Source organism: Phocoena sinus, chromosome 14 (genome assembly GCF_008692025.1).
Source record: "Phocoena sinus isolate mPhoSin1 chromosome 14, mPhoSin1.pri, whole genome shotgun sequence".
In the NCBI taxonomy this organism is placed as follows: domain Eukaryota; kingdom Metazoa; phylum Chordata; class Mammalia; order Artiodactyla; family Phocoenidae; genus Phocoena; species Phocoena sinus.
This window is the reverse complement of record NC_045776.1, coordinates 4,860,590-4,880,037: the sequence shown is the minus strand read 5'-3', so window position 1 is coordinate 4,880,037 and position 19,448 is coordinate 4,860,590.

The window sequence follows — 19,448 nt, the reverse complement described above, 5'->3', positions numbered from 1 at the left end:
TTTGATTGGTTGCGTTGCTAAAAGAATATTGATTTCTCAATGTCATTTTTTCTAGCTCCTCACCTGCAGGCTTCAAGGATTGTATTAGGTACTGGCTATAGAGTAATAAACCATCTGCTTGAAAGCGTCTGAGGTTCACACTAGAACTGTATCTAGAGTCTGACATCGTTCCTTTATCTGATTTAAGCAAAAATAAACCTTGCTAGGATTCATTCCTTCTGAATGAACCCTTCTTGTTGATCAGGTAGCAAGGTCAACAGGAAAGGTGTCACGTCTCCAGCTGACACATCAATCACTTTATTCATACATGGAGAGGAAACAAGGTGTACTGCATTCAACAGTCAATGTCAAAATTTGATCTGTTCCGCCTTCAGCTTGAGTCAATATCAGATGAGTCATATCACTGAACGTTTGTATTAGAAGAGGTTATCTGAACAAATACATAAATGCTAGAACTAGTAAAGATGCACGTATTGTATCTGGAAAGGGAAAATACAAGACTCATTTTTATTTCAAACAGAGGATATTTTGACTCTTTGCAGTTGTTTGAGATTGAAATCTTCATTATGATAACTGCATTCTAAATTTCTATATTCATGGTGAATTAAAAATGACAAATTCTTTCCACCTCCTTCTGTGAGGAAGTGAGGTCTATCCCTCTCCCTTGTATGTGGGCTGACCCTGTGACCTGCTTTGACAAAGAGGATGTGGCAGAAGTGATGCTGTGTGACTTTCGTGTGTTGGTCTCACCTTCCCACCCACTTGGAATGCTGCCTTTCACTCTGTGAACAAGTGAATGCTAGGGTCAACGAGGATGAGACACCAAGTGGAGAGAAAGGTCTCTTGGGGGAGAGGTCCAGCAGTCCCAGCCACTCTAGACACAGAAAGAAGGTCCCAGACCCTCCGAGAGGGACCAGCCATCCCTCGACTACACTCTGACTGACTGCACGTGCATGAGTGAGCCTGGCCGATGCCACCTGGAGCAGTAAATATACCCACTTGAATCCAGACCAGACTGTCAGCTCAGAATCTTGGACAACCAAATGGTGGTGGCTTTAAGCCAGGTTTTGTAGTGGTTTGCCCCATGGTTATAGATAACTCACAGAATATGTTTCACAACGCCAACACGAACACACTTGTAAAATGCTTCAAACATCCAGATAAATATCTGTGATCTTAAATGAAGCTCAACCATAAACAGACACACACACACACACACCCCATCACCACCACCACCAACAAAACTTGGAATTTAACAGTGATTCGTGCTTTTAATGTGTAGTCAGCAGTCCTTAGTTTAGATGCTAAACTTAGGAATTCAAGTGTCAGAAACTTATAGCTATGAGGAGCAAGCTTATAAAAATGACCAGGATGCAGTAAAATTATCTTGAAAATGAATCCGTTGCTTCCTAAGCAGATGTGTGAAAGGGGATGACTTTATATAGTGAAAGGGGATGACTTTATATAGTGAAAGGGGATGACTTTATATAGTGAAAGGGGATGACTTTATATAGTGAAAGGGGATGACTTTATATAGTGAAAAGTTACAGACTTTGGAATAAAACAAACCCAGCTCAAATGCCAGCATTGCCTTTCTCTAGCTTTGAGAGCCTGCTGCTACTAGGTCCGCTACTTAGTATCTCTGTCCCATCATTTGTAAAAACGAAGATTACATGCCTACTTTAGAGAGTTAGTGTAAGATTTAAAGATACAATGTGTAGAGTTTGCCTAACATTGCCCCCCCCCCACACACAACAAATATTAGTTTCCTTTCCTGGCCCTGCTACTTATCTGCAGTGCTGAGCAATACTGGAAGCTCTCGTTACATAATCTATTATAAATATACCCTTTAAAGATCTAAGGAAAGAAAGTGAAAATACGTAAGAAATATGTAAGATAAATGCATAACATAACAAAAGATATATAAAATATGTAATAAAAATTGATTATATGATAGATTGCCTGTTTTTAGCAATGCCCTATAAATAATAAATATGTTAGAATAATAGAAGTTGTTAAGATTACCAACAGCTCAGGAGCAGCAGGTGGGATGGCTAAAATTTGGATGGTAGCCTCAGACCTTCCAAGCCAGGAATCAGGTAAACTGATTAAGTCTTGTAGTCCATTAAGCCATACAAGAGGCTAGGAGAATATGAAAGTCCCGCCATACAAGTGAAAATTCCAGACCAGCTGATAGATCTACCTGTGCTTCAATCTGTGTTCTTACTGTTATCTCTTGCTAAATCTCTCCAAGAAAAAAAACTGTCCCCCCTGTGGTAAAGGTGAGCTCTTCAGAGTAATGACCTGCTTTAAACACCAAACACCCAGGAAGCATGTACAAATCCTGTGTGAATAACGTACAGATGGCTCTTGGACAGCACATTCTATACTCTTAACCAGTTGTGTCAACCAATTTTTCTTGAACATCTTTCACTCATTTAAAAATGTAGACACGTCTCTTCTTCACAGACTTAAGCAAGTGTGAAGGTCTAGATTTTTTTATATTGTTTTACATCCACATAAGAGACCAGAATTACAGAGAAATGCACAGCATATTAGTTTATAGAAGAAACAAACTGTAGAGATTTTTCAGTTTTACTTTTTGATCAGTTTCTTTAGATTATTCATAAACGTCATTAATAAACTGCAAATAACAGTAGCAAACAGTTTATTAAACAAATGTTATTTATATAATAAAATCTTATTGCAGAAGTGATATATCTACAAATGTTAAACAGTGCTTTTCACCTCACACTAAACTCTGCAACTTATCTGCAGCTTTTAAAGCATTTTCAAATATAGTCTAGACATACAGCCAGATATTTATGCTAATTTATTCATATTGTGGAAATGCAAAAATAATAATTAGCATGAAAATTGCCATGAATGGAGATGGGAAGTATATTTTATAAAAGGAATTTAGATGTATCACAAGTTGATAAATGTGTTACCTATTTAAACATCCCATTTGAGAACAGAAAGGCATACATATATATCGCACAATTTACATCATTAAAACAGTTTATCCAAAATATTGGTTTGTACTTTATAAATTATCACTTATAAAGGAAGTAAATTTTTTTCCTTACTGAGTTATCACCATATTCACAGTAAATACTTTAGCAGTCAAATAGTCATTTATTTCATCTTAACCGTTAAAATACTCCTTTTTACTACATTGTGTTGTCTTTGACATCTGAAAGAAAATTTAATAGAACTTACGGCATTATTCTTATGAGAGTGTTATATTTGAGGGTCTGCTCACTGGAGAAAACTGGATACTAGCATTTGAAGCAGCAAAGTTTGTTTGTAGTGTTTATGCTTTGGTTTTTGTAGCTCTCATAAAACATCTGTCTAGTTCTTTTTAAAATAGTAGTTCCCTACTTAATGTAAAGTACTTATAGCATTTGAGACACACTTAAGTTAAAAAAAAGATGCAGCAACATCTTCATTTAGAATGTTTGCTAAGTATGTTGCAGATTCTGAATTTAAATGCATGTCATTTCATTGCTCCAGGCTATCTAAAGAAATGATGTTGAACTCCTTACAGCAGAAATACGGAAGAAAGAAAACTTCCAACTTTTCTCTGTCCTCCTTGGATGTGGTCTCAATGATTATCTCTCTAGCTCTCTCAGATATTCCCGCGAGACATTTCTAAAATGCCTTTGACAGCCCTCTCTTCCTAGTTTCAAAACAGTGATCCAGTTTCTTTATCTCCAAGGCATGGTGGTCTCTAAAGCGTGAAGGGTATTTGTACAGTTCGGGGAGAGCCCAAAGCGACCCACTGAGATACAGGGAGGAAATGTTAAACCTCTGCTTGTATTATTTCATTTGAAATATGAGACACACATTGGGCTTCCCAACTGCATGGAGTATAGGTTGACACTGGCACCTCCACTTGGTTTAAGTATCAGATAAGCTCATACCGTTCGGGTGCGAGATCCTTCCCAATAGAAGAATGTGAGCGCCCAGGGCAAGGGTCTGCCTATTGGCTCAGCTGCCACATATGTCTGTTACCTTAAAGTTTATAGTTTAGATGCAGCCACTTAAGAGGATTTAAGAGTTTGTATGACCTAATTTTTTTAATGATTTTTTAAAATTTATATTTATTTTTGGCTGTGTTGGGTCTTCGTTTCTGTGCCAGGGCTTTCTCTAGTTGTGGCAAGCGGGGGCCACTCTTCATCGCGGTGCGCGGGCCTCTCACTGTCACGGCCTCTCTTGTCGCGGAGCACAGGCTCCAGACGCGCAGGCTCAGTAGTTGTGGCTCACGGGCCCAGTTGCTCCACGGCATGTGGGATCTTCCCAGACCAGGGCTCGAACCCGTGTCCCCTGCATTAGCAGGCAGACTCTCAACCACTGCACCACCAGGGAAGCCCTGACCTAATTTTAACTAAAACGATCTCTACAAAATAATTTTTAGTTTTAGAAGATTCTTGAAAAGAAACCATGGAAGAAAAGACTAAAAGTGGAAACCTAGGCAAGGTTGATGCTCCACCGGGAAGTACAGAGTCTTCCCACTAGTGTGACATCTATTCTGCAAAGTCGGGCATCATTTTGATTGATTATTAGAGATGTTGCAGCATGAAAAAGGCAAAGTTTGACCTGCTACATTAAAGGGAATCTTCATCAGCTCCACGGTGAGTTTAAACCAAGTGACAACCTAGTCTTTAACAGATCTGATACAGAATCCTGACAAAAAGTGTCATCACTAATAGAAACGTGGGTTTACATCCAAGATTATTAGCAATGATAGGGCCCTAAATGTACGTTATGTTGTGAGATATCATTACCTTTTGATGTACAAGCCATCACAATTAGAGCACAGAATGAAGACAAACCTCTACGTTTTTTCAGCAACGTTAACAAAATTTTGTGACTCAATGTTAAATATTTGCAAGTGCCCGTTATGATTTTTTTAAAAAAACATATTATTATGGGGCTTCCCTGGTGGCGCAGTGGTTGAGAATCTGCATGCTAATGCAGGGGACAGGGGTTCGAGCCCTGGTCTGGGAAGATCCCACATGCCGCGGAGCAACTGTGCCCGTGAGCCACAACTACTGAGCCTGCGCGTCTGGAGCCTGTGCTCTGCAACAAGAGAGGCCGCGATAGTGAGAGGCCCGCGCACCGCGATGAAGAGTGGCCCCCGCTTGCCACAACTAGAGAAAGCCCTCGCACAGAAACGAAGACCCAACACAGCCAAAAAAATAAATAAACAAACAAATGTGGGTTTAAAAAAAAAAAACATATTATTATGGTCCTACATGCATATCATTTGTAAGTAACAAAAGGATACTATCACAGGTAACCAAAAAGAATATAGGGTAAGTAATGTTTCAGGACACTGTTCTATACCATTGACTATCGAATTTTGGTGTAAACGAGGTGACCTTGCTAAAAATAAAGATTCCTGACCTACTCTTAGAGAATTCCAGGGCAAATCATTGGAAGGTCCCACGCCGAAATTTTTTTTCCTTGAAACACCTCCTGATCGGTCCCTTTGTAGCATGTTTGTTTTTGGAGACAGTAGTGGTGTTTCTGTTGCCATTTGTCTATTGAAAGTCATAAAAGTGAGAACAGAGTATATTTAAAGTAAGATGAAGAAGGACGTTCTGTCAGAGATCTAACAGGAGTGACTGAAATGGGAGAAACAACACACACAAGGTTCCGAAAGGAATCTCTTCCAAGATTCCAACTATTCTGTAGACTGTTTACAAATACTGGTTAAGGATACCCCACGCGGAGATAACAGACCATTTTCAAATGGTAGAAAGCCATCACACACATGAGCATATAAAATAACCCAACTGGCTGCTTTCCATTGGAAGAGGCTTTGAAAATGATTGCTTCCTTTCCATGTGTATTAGAAAGTGCTTAAATGCCAGGTATGGTTTTTAAAGATATTTTAAAATTCCGCTGAGAACACTTACTGTGATATCTGAGTCTGATCCATTTTATGCCCCTTATCTCTGCCAAAATGAAAATACCTTTGGGAAGTTATGTGAAATCATAGGAATTCAAGTTGAAGTTAGAAAATAACTTACAGATCTAAAATATATATATTTATGGCCATCAGTCTAATTAGGAAAACTAAATTTAGGGTCAATTGCACAGCTATGGAAAAAAAACAGAATTACAAAAAATAAGCTATTATGATACAAAAAGCATAATGTTTGTACTTCTCAGCTTTGTGGTATAGTTATCTTTCTGAATCTGATTTCCCCTAAAAAGTTACATGAGGTTGGCAAGTCACAGTGTCTTAGTTCGCTTATTTTTATATTGAGAATAATAATGACACCCAACCCACAAAATTGGTGTGAAGATAAAATGAGGGACTGCTTATAAAGATGTTCTGAAATATGCACATATATATAAAGCTCTATGGAAATATTACAGACACATAAAATTTTATGTAGACAAAATGAGAAGATTGGGATAAGTTATCTGTAATATTTTTGAAATAATTTTGGACACTATCGATCTATTTTGAACTCATTTGACTTGAAATCAAGAGAAGACCTGAATATTATTACACAGCTTGCCTTCTGCTAACTGTGGAATGCAACATAGCTAACATTCTTGCAGTTTTCATTTGTAAGTATGATGGGTAGTATATACATTATAAATTCTACAAATTTCTTGAAACTCTCCAATACTTTACTCTTTTTAAAATTTAAAATATTTTTTATATATTACCATGTTGCTTTCATTATTGCATTAAGAAGCTTTACCCTGAGAACTTGCAAAGCTTAATGGCTAATAAAAACATATGTGCTAAAGACTATTATTTCAATGGATGACAAGTATTTGCTTAGAAGAAAAGATGCTTAAATCTATCAGTGCCCAATTATAAGGATGAAGTTTTAAGGATATTGTGCCATGGCAAAAACTGCAAATTTTTTGACTGAGAACATTTTGCATTTGTCAAGATTCTCGCATAAATTTTATATCTAAATCAAATCTAGGTCTAAATCATCATATTTCATGAGTGCCTGCTTCTGAGTTCTCCTGTTCTGCATCGTGACTTACGTACATCTTGCTACCAGGGTTACCATGACATATGCAGTGTAAAGGTGATCACATATCTTTCTGCAGTAACGGTGACACACAACACGTGCCCAGCACAGTCATATGTGGAGGATGACCATGTAGTCCTTACTCCATTGCCCAAGTGCTTAGTCACTATTCACTAAAAGAGGAGAGAGAGCCTCTGATATCAAGTTGTTTATCTCGAGTCTGAAAAGGCCACTACCAAAGAGTGTTAGAACTTAAATTCCTGCTTGTCACACTGCTTTCTCTTCAGTTTTTCTTTTTTAAACCATGTTATGTGAAGACCATCGCCCTTCTGGGTTTTTTTTTTTTTTTTTTTTTGCGGTACGCGGGCCTCTCACTGTTGTGGCCTCTCCCGTTGCGGAGCACAGGCTCCGGACGCGCAGGCTCAGCGGCCATGGCTCACGGGCCCAGCCACTCCGCGGCATGTGGGATCCTCCCGGACCGGGGCACAAACCCGCGTCCCCTACCTACATCGGCAGGCAGACTCTCAACCACTGCGCCACCAGGGAGGCCCCACGCCCTTTTGTTTTGATCTGTGCATTTTTAGACAATTCGGTTTATTTAGTGTATAGTTAGATGCATATGTATCAGAGTTTTGTGTCTTGTTTTTTGTAATAGTATTTGTCTGGCAAAACAGTTGTCTCTTGTTTAGTGTATTTTATTTATGGACCAAAAAACCTTTTGATGAATTGTATCAGCATCCAATTCATAAATTGCATTAGCATTGTTTGGAAAAGAGAGCTGCTATTTCAAAGGCCCATATTCCATGACGCTCAAATTAGTCGGTATCGCTTGAGGTAAGAAAAAAATATTGTGTAACATCCTTCTATCATAAATAACGCATATTACAGCCAGCTCACTACACACAAGCCAGTGGAGATAAGAGTCAGGATTTTGGTGCCAAAAGGACCCCTACAGGAGTTAGGAGAAAAGAAATCTTCAATTAAAGTAGCATTACGGTTAATAACTTCTCTGTGGACCAATAATTAGAGAATAAAGAAAATCACAAAAAATTTGAGTCGGACCTAATGGGCCATCCAGGAAGCAGCTGTAGTGCCCTTCAAACAGAGGATCGTCTCCTCTCTTCATCTCTAACGAGCATCCACGGCCAGATGTTGCTCACATTGCAAGACTGAAGTGCATTCATTGTCCTATGATTAGCAATTACTCCCATTAGTTAATGGAAAATAAACGGAAAACCCCAAATAAGGTCAAATTGCTACATTAACTAAACCATTCTTCTGGGTCTGAGAGTTGAGATAAAATTTTTCTTATTCACTCAAATTACCTAGCGTTTGTCTTTTTTTTTCCAAACCGGGAACACTGCTGCTCTGCATATTTATTTTAGATTTTGCTAAATCAGTGGCCCAGCTCTTCCTCTGTCGCGAAAACTGAGCCATGACGCACGTCGGTGGCTCTCGCTGCGTCCCCGCTGCGCGAGGCCACCTGTGGCTTCGGGAAGCTGAGGTCTGGGGCGCTTTCCCCCAATATCTCCTGGATCATGTCCCCCCTCCCTGCACTTTTGAGGATTCCAGCATCCACACCTAAACACTGCAGGCGGATGGAAAACACGCTGGAATCGACCCCAAAGGCCTCGTCTCGTGTCGCATTTGTAGCAGGTGAGTGACATTAACCTCTCTCCGTGCCTAATGTGAAAAATCTCTGGTGCAGTACCCAGACCTCACCTCCACACGCTATCACTCTCTGTCCTTGCTCACCCCCAGATCCCCAAACTAGCTGCGCTATTCCAACCACAACATATTTTAAAGGTAAAACGAATTCACAGTTTTATCCTCTGAGTTCTTAATAGTTTCCCTGTGCTTTCCTCTCCAGCACCAACTTGTTTCTTCTCTATTTATTATCACATCAGTCAGGCACTTGGATGACACACCCACAATTTTCATCACCTTCTTCTGCCCAGGACGCGAATCATGGCGAAAAGTCCCCAGATATCACGCCAGTAACTTAAATGATTGATTTCACCAAAACTGCCTTTAAAGTCTTTGTCTGTTTCTCCTTCAGACGTTTTCAGAGTGGAGGGAGATCCCTCCAACTCTCTTCCTGAATGACTCCATCCAGGGAGTTGTCTTTTGTGGTGCTTAACCACATGGGATAAGCACATACTAAGTATGGTGTTCAGATGGTATTTTGGGGCTTTTTTATTGAAGGAGCCAGGCATGCATTTAAACAGGGTCCCAGAAAAAGTGCAAGGAAAAGACAGGACTCCAAGCTTCCCCACTCCCAATCCCCGGACACACTTGAAGGATGAGCTCAGTGTCCCAAAAGGCACACACTTACTTCAAAAATAGTAGATAAAAAGTTGTGGTTCTTTCCCTAAAACTACCTTGTCAATTATTCAAGTCAGTTCAGGGCCTTAGCATCCTCTTCTGTACAATCAGTAACCGGGATGAGTCTCACTCGTCCTTTCTGCAGGCAACCTGCCAGCGTAGAGATGGTTTTCACATCAGTACCACAGCTCGGGCCAGATCAGAGCCCCTGCGGTGCAGATGGCAGGGGTTATACAAGTCACAGATGCCTGAGGATTGGGTTGAAACCCACGGGTTCTTGGGCAGAGAAACTCAGGCTGTGGGTATTCAGAGTGAGCACAGAAAGCAGTACTTGGAAAAGTCCAAGTGAAATTCATGAAGTCCATTCTTACTATACACAGCCCTCAACTTCTCTTTTTTGAAATGTCCTCTTATTGGGGAAAGAACACTTAACATGAGCTCTACCCTCTTTTTTTTATTGAAGTATGGTTGATTTACAATATTGTAACATTGTAGTAACATATAGTTTCTGCTGTACAGGAAAGTGATTCAGTTATACATAGGTATACATTCTTTTTATATTCTTCTCCATTATGGTTTATCACAGGCTATTGAGTAGAGTTCCCTGTGCTACACAGGAGAACCTTGTTGATTATGCATTCTATATATAATAGTTTACATCTGCTAACCCCAAGCTTCCACTCCATCCTTCTACTCCCCCCAACCCCCGAGGTCTACCCTCTTAATAAATGTTAAAATGTGCAGTGGATCTTTGTTGACTCCAGCCCGTTGTGGACGGGATCTCTAGAGCTTATCCATCTTGCTTGGCTGAAACTTTATGCCCTTTGATTAGTAACTCTTTACTAATGGATTTGGGTGATATTTTTTAGCCCACGTCCTTATTTTAGAGCTGAAGAAAATGAGACTCAAAACGGAGAAGTAATTTGCCAATCAATTTAGTGGCAGAAATGGGACTAATACACAAATATGAATTTCCAACTCCCAGTTCAGGGCTTTCTCCAATACCCAGAATAAGATGGTCCTGGCCCACATATATAAGGAGCACTTTCTTGTAAGTAGGGGGAAATAACATTCTATTAGATTCCAAATAATTTATTAAGCTCTGCTGGGTGTGCCTTCCAAGCTCTCTTAGAAAATTGTTACCTCTTATTTAGGAAAAAAAAAAAAAGGCATGGTGTTTTAATGCTACTAACAAGCCCATCGGAACTCATAGGGTACTTTTTAAAATATCTGTCTGTTTTTTTTTTAATAAATTTATTTTTATTTATTTATTTTTGGCTGCGTTGGGTCTTCGTTGCTGTGCGCGGACTCTATCTAGTTGCGGTGAGCGGGGGCTACTCTTTGTTGCGGTGCGCAGGCTTCTCATTGTGGTGGCTTCTCTTCTTGCCAAGCACGGACTCTAGGCTCGCAGACTAAGTAGTTGTGGCACGCGGGCTCAGTAGTTGTGGCACATGGGCTTAGTTGCTCTGCAGCACATGGGATCTTCCCAGACCAGGGCTCGAACCCGTGTCTCCTGCATTGGCAGGCAGATTCTTAACCACTGTGCCACTAGGAAAGTCCTATCTGTCTGTTTTGATATAGAAAATAGAAGAAACAAAATTTCTCATTTTCTACATATATGCATACAATATATGTTCCATTATGTATTTGGTATTTTCTTTAGATATATTCATGAAAAAAATCAGTGTAATAACTTTTGGTAATCAAGTAACATGAAATCGGCGGGGGGTGGCTTTTTTCTTCATTTAGCCTTATATAATTTCCATTTTGAGAGTTAATCGCTATTTTTTAAAAAAAATCTCACAGAAAAGAAATGTTCTCTTTTTCTGCGTAAGTTATAAATACGTCAATGTTTTCACCACAAGTTATTGCAAAACAGCTGGCTATATTAGCAAACATGTAAACCTAATGCTATCATTTCTTTTCAGGTAGAAATTCAGAAGCCAGATTGATTACGTTTATTTCTATCACACTCTGCTAAATCTGATACTTAGCCTTTAAGGCAGAAGCACCAGGAGAGAGAAAATGTCTCGGCCAGGCCGCTTCCTCTCCATTAAAATCTTCCTTTTAAACAACCCACGGGATGTAATCGTTGGATCCAGATGGTCTGTCTACAGAATGCTGTCGATCTCCCAAGCATACCAAGCAGGTGACAACACTGAATATGCCTAAATCTTTAGATTTAAGATGAAAAGAATGTCATCGGGTGTGCAAGACAGATGTGACATGAGTTTTGAAAAATAAACACCCGGCAAGTACTCACGCATGAAGATTTATGTAAATATAAGAAGAACTTCACATATCCTCGGTTTAGTTTAAATAGTCATTGTAACAGCTGTTTTTTTAAAACATCAGTGGATGAGAAATGCTGAATCCTCTCTACTTGGCAAGAGCTGTGTTTGCAACAATTCTTCTTTAAGGAAAAAGGCTAGAATTTTAAAAGTCTATAATTGGTAGGTCAGCTATATCACTGTGGGGTGAGCAAAGGACTTCTGGTATTTTGAATATATTGGCTTAATTTGGAAGAAAGGTTTTGTATGCATTTTCTCTAAGGGCTTTTGTTGGCTTAACTTGGATAATCTAACGTGATTTTGTCCAGCAATGGAAGTGGGGTTATAGGGGAGAAGTGTAATCTTCAGTACGTTATTAAAGTCAATATTTTATATTAAGAAATACTTTCCAAGTTATAATAATGTTCTAAGGCATCATTTATTTATTCCTCAGGTAATGATGGAGCAACTTCCCTATGTCACACACTGTCTTGTGAGCGGCATGCAGAGCTGGGTAAGACATGGCCGCTTGCCCTCAAGGAGCTCAGAATTTCGTGGCAAAAACAGACACTGAGTGAATAATGCCACTGCTGTGGTGGAGTCCAAGTGTCACAGAACATAGAGAAGAGAGCTGTTTATATGGGAGAATTAGGGAATATATGTATATATATTGTATATAACATCCCTTGGAATGTTATCAGTCAGGGGAAGGAAAGCTAGGGTGGCACCCTGAAAATCAGGCAGAGGTATATGAGGGTGGAGTAGCTTCAGCTTAATTGTAAGCAGAGAAGTAAATAAAAGACGAGAAGAGCAAGCCTGTAGGAAGGGCAATCATTGGTGCAGGAACATCCCAGAGAGGAAAGGGATGAAGGCGTAAACGTGGACAGACTCCTGCGGACACACAGAAGAAGGGATGCACGGGAGGATGGCTGGGGGAGTTTACGCCCATGTGTCTATTTCTTCTGAGAGAAGGCAGCTGGGACCACCGTCGTGGGGAAGGGAAAACAGTTGAGAGCAGGAGACTGGTAGAAGGATAAACGTACAGAAAAGTGAGTCTGGGGAGTGGGTGAGAAAGGCAGCTCCATGAGATACAAGGTAGCTGAGAAGCCCTGAAAGGTCACCTCAGATGGAGAAAATGTATGAAATCAGACTGCTTATTAGGAAGGTCATCAGCGATGCCTGTCTTGTTCTATTCAATGGACGTGTTTCAATTCCTTTCCGAAGTATCAATAGCATTCAACATTTTGACTTCTCCTCCTTTCTTGAAATGCTTGTTTTTTCCATGAAATCGTACTCTCTTACCTTATGGCTCACTCCTTCTCAATCTGTTACTCCACTGCACAATCTCTGAAATATTGACGTTCCTTCAAGTTTGGTACCAGAAGCTTTTTAAATCCACTTTTGTCCTGTATGATTCCAACCACTCCAACAGCTTCATATCCCATCCAAACGCTGATGACTCCCCAACTTGTATCTCCTTTTGCCCAATGACCGCGCTGACATCACCTTTTGTGAAGGTCTCACAGGGGTCTCAAATAAAATATGTGCCCTTAATATTTTTTCTCAAAATCTGATTCGCTTCCCATCTTGTGCATCTCTGTAAAATGTAATTCCATCAACCTTGTTGGTAATACCAAAAATCTTAAAGCTACCCTTCAATTGTTTATCTCCCTTCCTTTCCATCCAATTCAGGTATCAATCTGAATTCCAGAATATATCATCACCCATCCATTTTGCCCATTTCCACAGCTATCACCCTACTCCACGTGCAATTCTCTGAAAGCTATAGTTTCAGGCAAGAGCTTCCTGAATGGCCGTCCTGACTTGCCTCAGTCTAAGCAAATTATGTCACTCCTCTGCTAGATAGGAAAACGAACATCCGTGGCTTCCCAGTACGTATAAAATCCCGAATCTTTTACTTGGCTTCCGACATCCTGCATCTCTCCCAACACCACCTTCTCAGGCTCATCTCACAAAAGTACCCACCCACCACCCCCACTATCCTTTGACCACATGGGTCTTTAAGTTCCTCCGGGGTACCATCTTATTTGCCACCCAAGAGCCTTCTCACACCTGAGCTTTCTGCCTAGGACTCTCTTCTACTTGCCTGGCTCACTTCTATGTGTGCTTTAGCTGTCAGCTCATTTTCCTCTGGACAGTTGTCTTCTCTAATATAAGCTATATAAATTAAATCCTTCCTTTATTCTTTGTATTATTATCTCTTATTTGTGTGATTACGTGCTTCTCTCTCCCACCAGACGGTCAGAAATGCACGTGTTTTGCGCACCACTGAAGCTCCAGTCCCAGCACACAATTCCTGTCGTCGAGTGGGTGCCCAGGAATATTTTAAAGGAGCAGGAAAAGAAGAAAAAGAGGGAGAGAAAGAGAGAAGGGAAAAGGAGAGATGAGAAAAAAGAATCCGACAAATATTTTAGGTCAGATAATAAGTTCTACTCTGATCAGACAAGATAAGGGACTAGGTAGCCCTAAGGAGTGAAAGCTGGAAGGAGATTAAAGTAAGTAAAAGGCAAGATGAGGGGATTTACTGGAGCAAGAGCTAATTTCCCTCATGGATCAGAGGTTCTTCATTATTCATTAGACCTGATTATTCCAGGATCTTCCAGAATACCAGGAGAACCTGGTAAAGAACTGAGCTCACATAAGAGTACGGGACTAAAATTAAATGATGTGCAGATTTTATTTATCCTTATTTCTGGGGAGCTGGATAATTTTTTTTATGTTTCACTGGGGGGATTTCACTAAGTCAACATCCCGTCGACACGACGGGATTGTAGAGACAGAGCATGTTCGTACATGATGGTGAAGTGTGTGGCCCAGAAAAGAGTATTACAGTTTATCTGATTAGGACTCTTTCAGATTTTGTAAGTCGTCTGGGCCAGGTTGATAGTTACACCCTGCAATCCAAACACAGACAGTATCACCTCTTGGAATAATTGTCTAAGCTTATCTCTTTTCTGATCTGACAGTTCATTAGAGATGGAATTCCAGAGACTTCAACAGGTCTGGAGGAAGACAAGAGAAAGGAAGAAAAAAACCACGTGAGAGTGAGTAGGGCCAGTTCAAGGCTTTAACTACACCTGATTTCTGTTTCGCCATGAAAACGACTGAAAAGCAAGGCTTGACACACTGTGAATACACAGTGGATAGTACTTAGCCTAAAGCTTTTGATATTTCTGTAAGTAAAATATGTGATTTCTCACTTTATCCTTATCTTCTTTCTATCACGGACTGTATCCTCCGACACGATTTTTTTCCTTATTGACTCACCTGTGGGAAAGCTGTCATTCAGAGTGACAGCTAAAAAGCATATGCTGTTCCATTCCAATTCTAATGTCATATTAACATTTAGCTATTATTAATACAATCACATCTATTTTCTCCCTCCCACTTAAAGTAAGTCTGAGAATCAGGTAAAGGCTGACATTTCAGGCAGATGTGTTGCCCAAAATAAAATCTGATTCTCTGAGAGTCAAATGATCAGATCTGGTTCATTAGGACCTTTCTGTTACCATGAATGAGGGAGAGAATAAGGGGGGATTTGGCAATGTTTCATGCAATTTCTTCTCAAACTTGTAATTTTGGGAACAGGGTGCTCCTGTCATTTTACATAGGAAATAATTTCAAGTCAAAAAAAAAAAAGCAGAGAAAAATAAAGATGGAATAATTTTGGAATCAAGCTTATCTTCACATTTTAAATAAGCTTTTAAACTCTCTGGCACACCACAGTTTACACCCACTGACATGTCACTGCCCACATTTCTCTGCACTTTTATCTTTAAGAGCATATTTAAGAAGCCACATCTTACAAAAGTAACAACTAAAGGGTTTATTATTTTTTTAATTCCGTGCCACTTATTAAAAAAATAATGTTTTACTTTTAAGACCAATAAATAATTTAAAATAAACTATTGTAAAAATAGAAACAGAATTAACATGTATAGGTATGAGATAGTTTGGGCATGGTTTTGCCTGAGTTTGTCTGTGTATGTGTGTCTGTGTGTTTGTGTATGTCTTTGTGCCTGTGTGTATGAAGGAGAAACAGAGACAGAGATTCGATGGACTTTCACAATTGATCCCCACACCATGCTCAGAGATTAGGTCTTGAGTAGGTAACACTGGCACAGAATAAGGTTTCCCAGAATACTATTTTCTTATTTTAAAGAAATTATTTGGTATTTTCTAAAAAATTATTCTTTAGTAATCCAGAAAAAGTACGTTTCTCATTAAAGTGTTTTTATTTGCTCCTTTATTATTTATTCTTCTAGTCCAGTATTTAGGTTCTTACCATGCTTACAGGCACTTTTCTTGGGCCAAAAAGAGGAATAAGCCATTCTGATCCCTCAGTGCCAACTGGGGGGCAGAGAGCCGAGTTTCAGTGAGGACAGCTGCGGGGTGTCGTGACTGCTGCAGAAGCAGCTCCCAGGCCATCTGGGAGCTGAAGAAGGATTCATGGAAAAGGCACCTTGAGCTGGTCCTTGAAAAATGGGTACGAGTTTTTCAGGGAGGCAAGAAGAGGGGTGCGTTCAACTCAGAAGACCCAACATGTGGAAGGGCCCCAAGTGGAGAAAAGCATGACGCTCTCAGAGAAGCTGGGTTCCGCCCCAAGAAGCAATGAAGAAAATGGCAGACAAAGAGGGTGAAGGACCTTTATCCCATGCCAAAGAGTCCTGTGACACGGGGGATGGCTCGATCCAATTTCTTATCAAGGAAATAATTTCAAGAGCAATTAAAAATGAAACTGGCGTGGGAAAAAGACTGAAGGTGAGAAATTAGAAAATGACACAGACTTCTCATTCAATATGCAATGACCCCATTCTCCCCAATCCTGACAAAGTGGCAAAGAGATAAAAACTCAAATTAATATATAGTAGCACTGGGAATCTTGCAGCGATTCTAATCAGAATATCAGCATAGTTTTTAATTTCTGAAGATATGTAGTGTGACGTATATGGTTAAATATCTACCTAAGATTCACGTCCTCCTTCTCCTCTGATGATATATCCCTGTTGCATTTGTGAAGCTATGTGACTATCTCCAGGCGGGATACTTGCTTTCTCACTCTCTCGTAGATGAGGGTGGCCATGGAGAGGTAAGCAAATATATCTTGCAAGGGCTCTGGGAACATTGTTGTCTTTCTGATAAAAGAAACACCCATGTGGTTGGTGCTTTCTTCTCATCTGGAATGTGGATGTGACGGTGGATGCATCAGCAGCCATCTCGTGACCAAAAGGAAAGGCCTATACAATCATAGAGGTGCTCAGTCTAGCATCATTAGGCTATTATCAACCACTGCCAGAAGATACTCACCTTTGAGAAAAATATACCCATATTTGATTGAAACCCTCCAAGTTGGATTTTCTCTTACTCAAAGGCAAAAGCAATATAGACAGTGAATGGGAACAGTGTGAATACTCGGAAAACATGAGAAATGTAATCTCATAAATTAACTAAGAGCATTTCCATAATGAACGAATTACAATCACCATGAAACACAAATTTCACACATACAGTTTTAGCTGTCAGCCAAACTATCAGTTAAGTATGTAGGAATCTAATTAAACTTTATGCTTAAAGCAGAAAGGAAGAGAAGCTGCCGGTTGGGAACTGGGAAATAAAAGAAGAAACCCAGCATGAGGGAAGGTTTCATAAAATTAGAGACGGGAAGGGGTTGGGGAGAAAGGAGAAGGAAATGTGTCCCAACAGAAAATATAGGAAAGGGTAAAAACAAAGCTCCTCTTTTACTTCTAATAATTAATGAACGATATTAAAGACTTCTCATAAAAGATGAAAACTATCAAATTGACAAATACAGCTACAAACAAAAACAAAATTGTGGCAGACACTGCTAATTTTCATCTCCCTTCTTCCTTAGTAATGTGATTCTGTTTGGAGTAAGAATGTGCTCACCCAAAAGGCAAGATTACTAACTAGACTTCTTATTGTGTCTGATAAATCAGCTCTTATTTGGTTAAGGGACCCGTATTCGTCAGGTCTAAACAGGAAACGAAACTCGTTCTTCATGTTTCGACAACGAGAATTTAATAGGAAAAAAAGGGAATTAGACACACATAGATGATGAGAGCACGTGGAGAGGAGTTTACGAGCACTCTGGACAGAGAGAAGGGAGAGCCAGGTGTTGCTGCGCCCCCCGCAGAAGTGGGAACCAAAATGGGCCTCCCCAGGAGGAGCTGGTGCTCCAGAGCACGTGCAGCCCAGGTGGAATTTACACAAGAGACTGAGATGGGGGTACAGTGCCCACCACTGCCCCCTTCCGCCTTGGGCACCAAGAAAAGGATTCAGGCTTCTGTGTCATCACATGCCCTTTCCTGGGGGCCTGCGGAAGGATGGGGTGGTGGCCGGGGGCGGGTAGACACAGGGAGAGAGCACACAAGCTCTCCGGTGTCTCTTCTTATAAGGACACTAATCCTATGGGGTCCGGCACCACCCTTTTACCTCCTTTAATCTCAGTGACTTCCTCAGAGGCCCCTTCTCCAAATACAGTTACACTGGGTATCAAAGCTTCAACCTATGTATTTTGAGGAGACACAAACATTCAATACACAACACAATGAAAGGGAAAGCAATTTTTCCCAGCTAATTCAGAAGGTATCTAGCTTAGAAATTCAGATGCACAAATCATCCACTTAAATATATAGCACAGTAACTCCAGTATTACAATAGAAGATTATTGCAGGTAGGGTTTATCTCAGGATGGTTCAACATTAAGAACTGTACAACGCTAGACTGTGATAAAATTACGCTTTGTGTTTCCCCACAATAGAGATTTGCTTAGTTTTTAGACAATGAAAGAGACAAGGATGTGTAGATAAACAGGGGAAGTAAACGCTTCCCGCCACCTTGCCAACGGCAACGCGTTTGCCTTGGAGTTTGCCAGGTGGTTGAAGGTGTTGTAGGTGATTCGTGCTTCACTGCAGGCTTTTGTCCCCTCGGTCAAGGCACTTCCTTTCTGCTGACGTTCCTTATGTGTAAATGCTTTAATCTGATATCAGCACTTTGTGGATACTGTCCCCCTTAAATGCTTAAACTGTACTTATTTGTATAAGGAATGGGTTTAGTAGGTTGGCATATTAGCTGTTAAGTAAGAATCTGTCATTTCTAATAAAAGAAGGTAAAGGCCAGTTAATTGCAGATTAAATAACCTAACAACAACTCACTTTACATGGAATTTGAGATTTCAGAGTTAAAATGGAACTTAGTATTATACAGAAAGAGTCATTCTCAAGGTGATTGGCTTTTTTTATACACAAGTATTTTTTTCTATTAAAGGTTGAAGATCTTCATTTACTCTTCATCCCTGCAGGCAAATCCCTGATCCGGGCTTTAGTCATCTTCATCCTGGATTACTTTAGAACCTTCTGTACTACAAAACTAGCACTGGCTCTCATTTTTTTTTTTTTTTTATATCACTGTTAAAAGCTACCTGTTTATTTTTTCTTTTAAATGTATTACTCAACTTTAAAACCAGTGTTTGGGTTAGATACTGTCCTTTGTCCTCTCTATAAATCTATAAATTTATAGTGGGTAAACTGAGACACAGAGAGTTCAGGGGTTTGTCTAAGTTCTCAGATACAGAAAGTGAAGGACCTGGGAATCAAAGGTAGGCAGTCTGATTCCTAATCCAAGCTCACAACTCTGCTTTCTATCACCGGAAGAACTTTAATTCTAGGGGAAGCTAACTGCTTTCCCCAACCCAACTTTACCTAAGGAGTTGGAGAAACTCAGTGATGATCAAGGTCAGCATGGGTCCTCAAGGGGTTCTCAGCTGTCTAGTAGGAAGCAGTGCACTAATTTAGTTGCC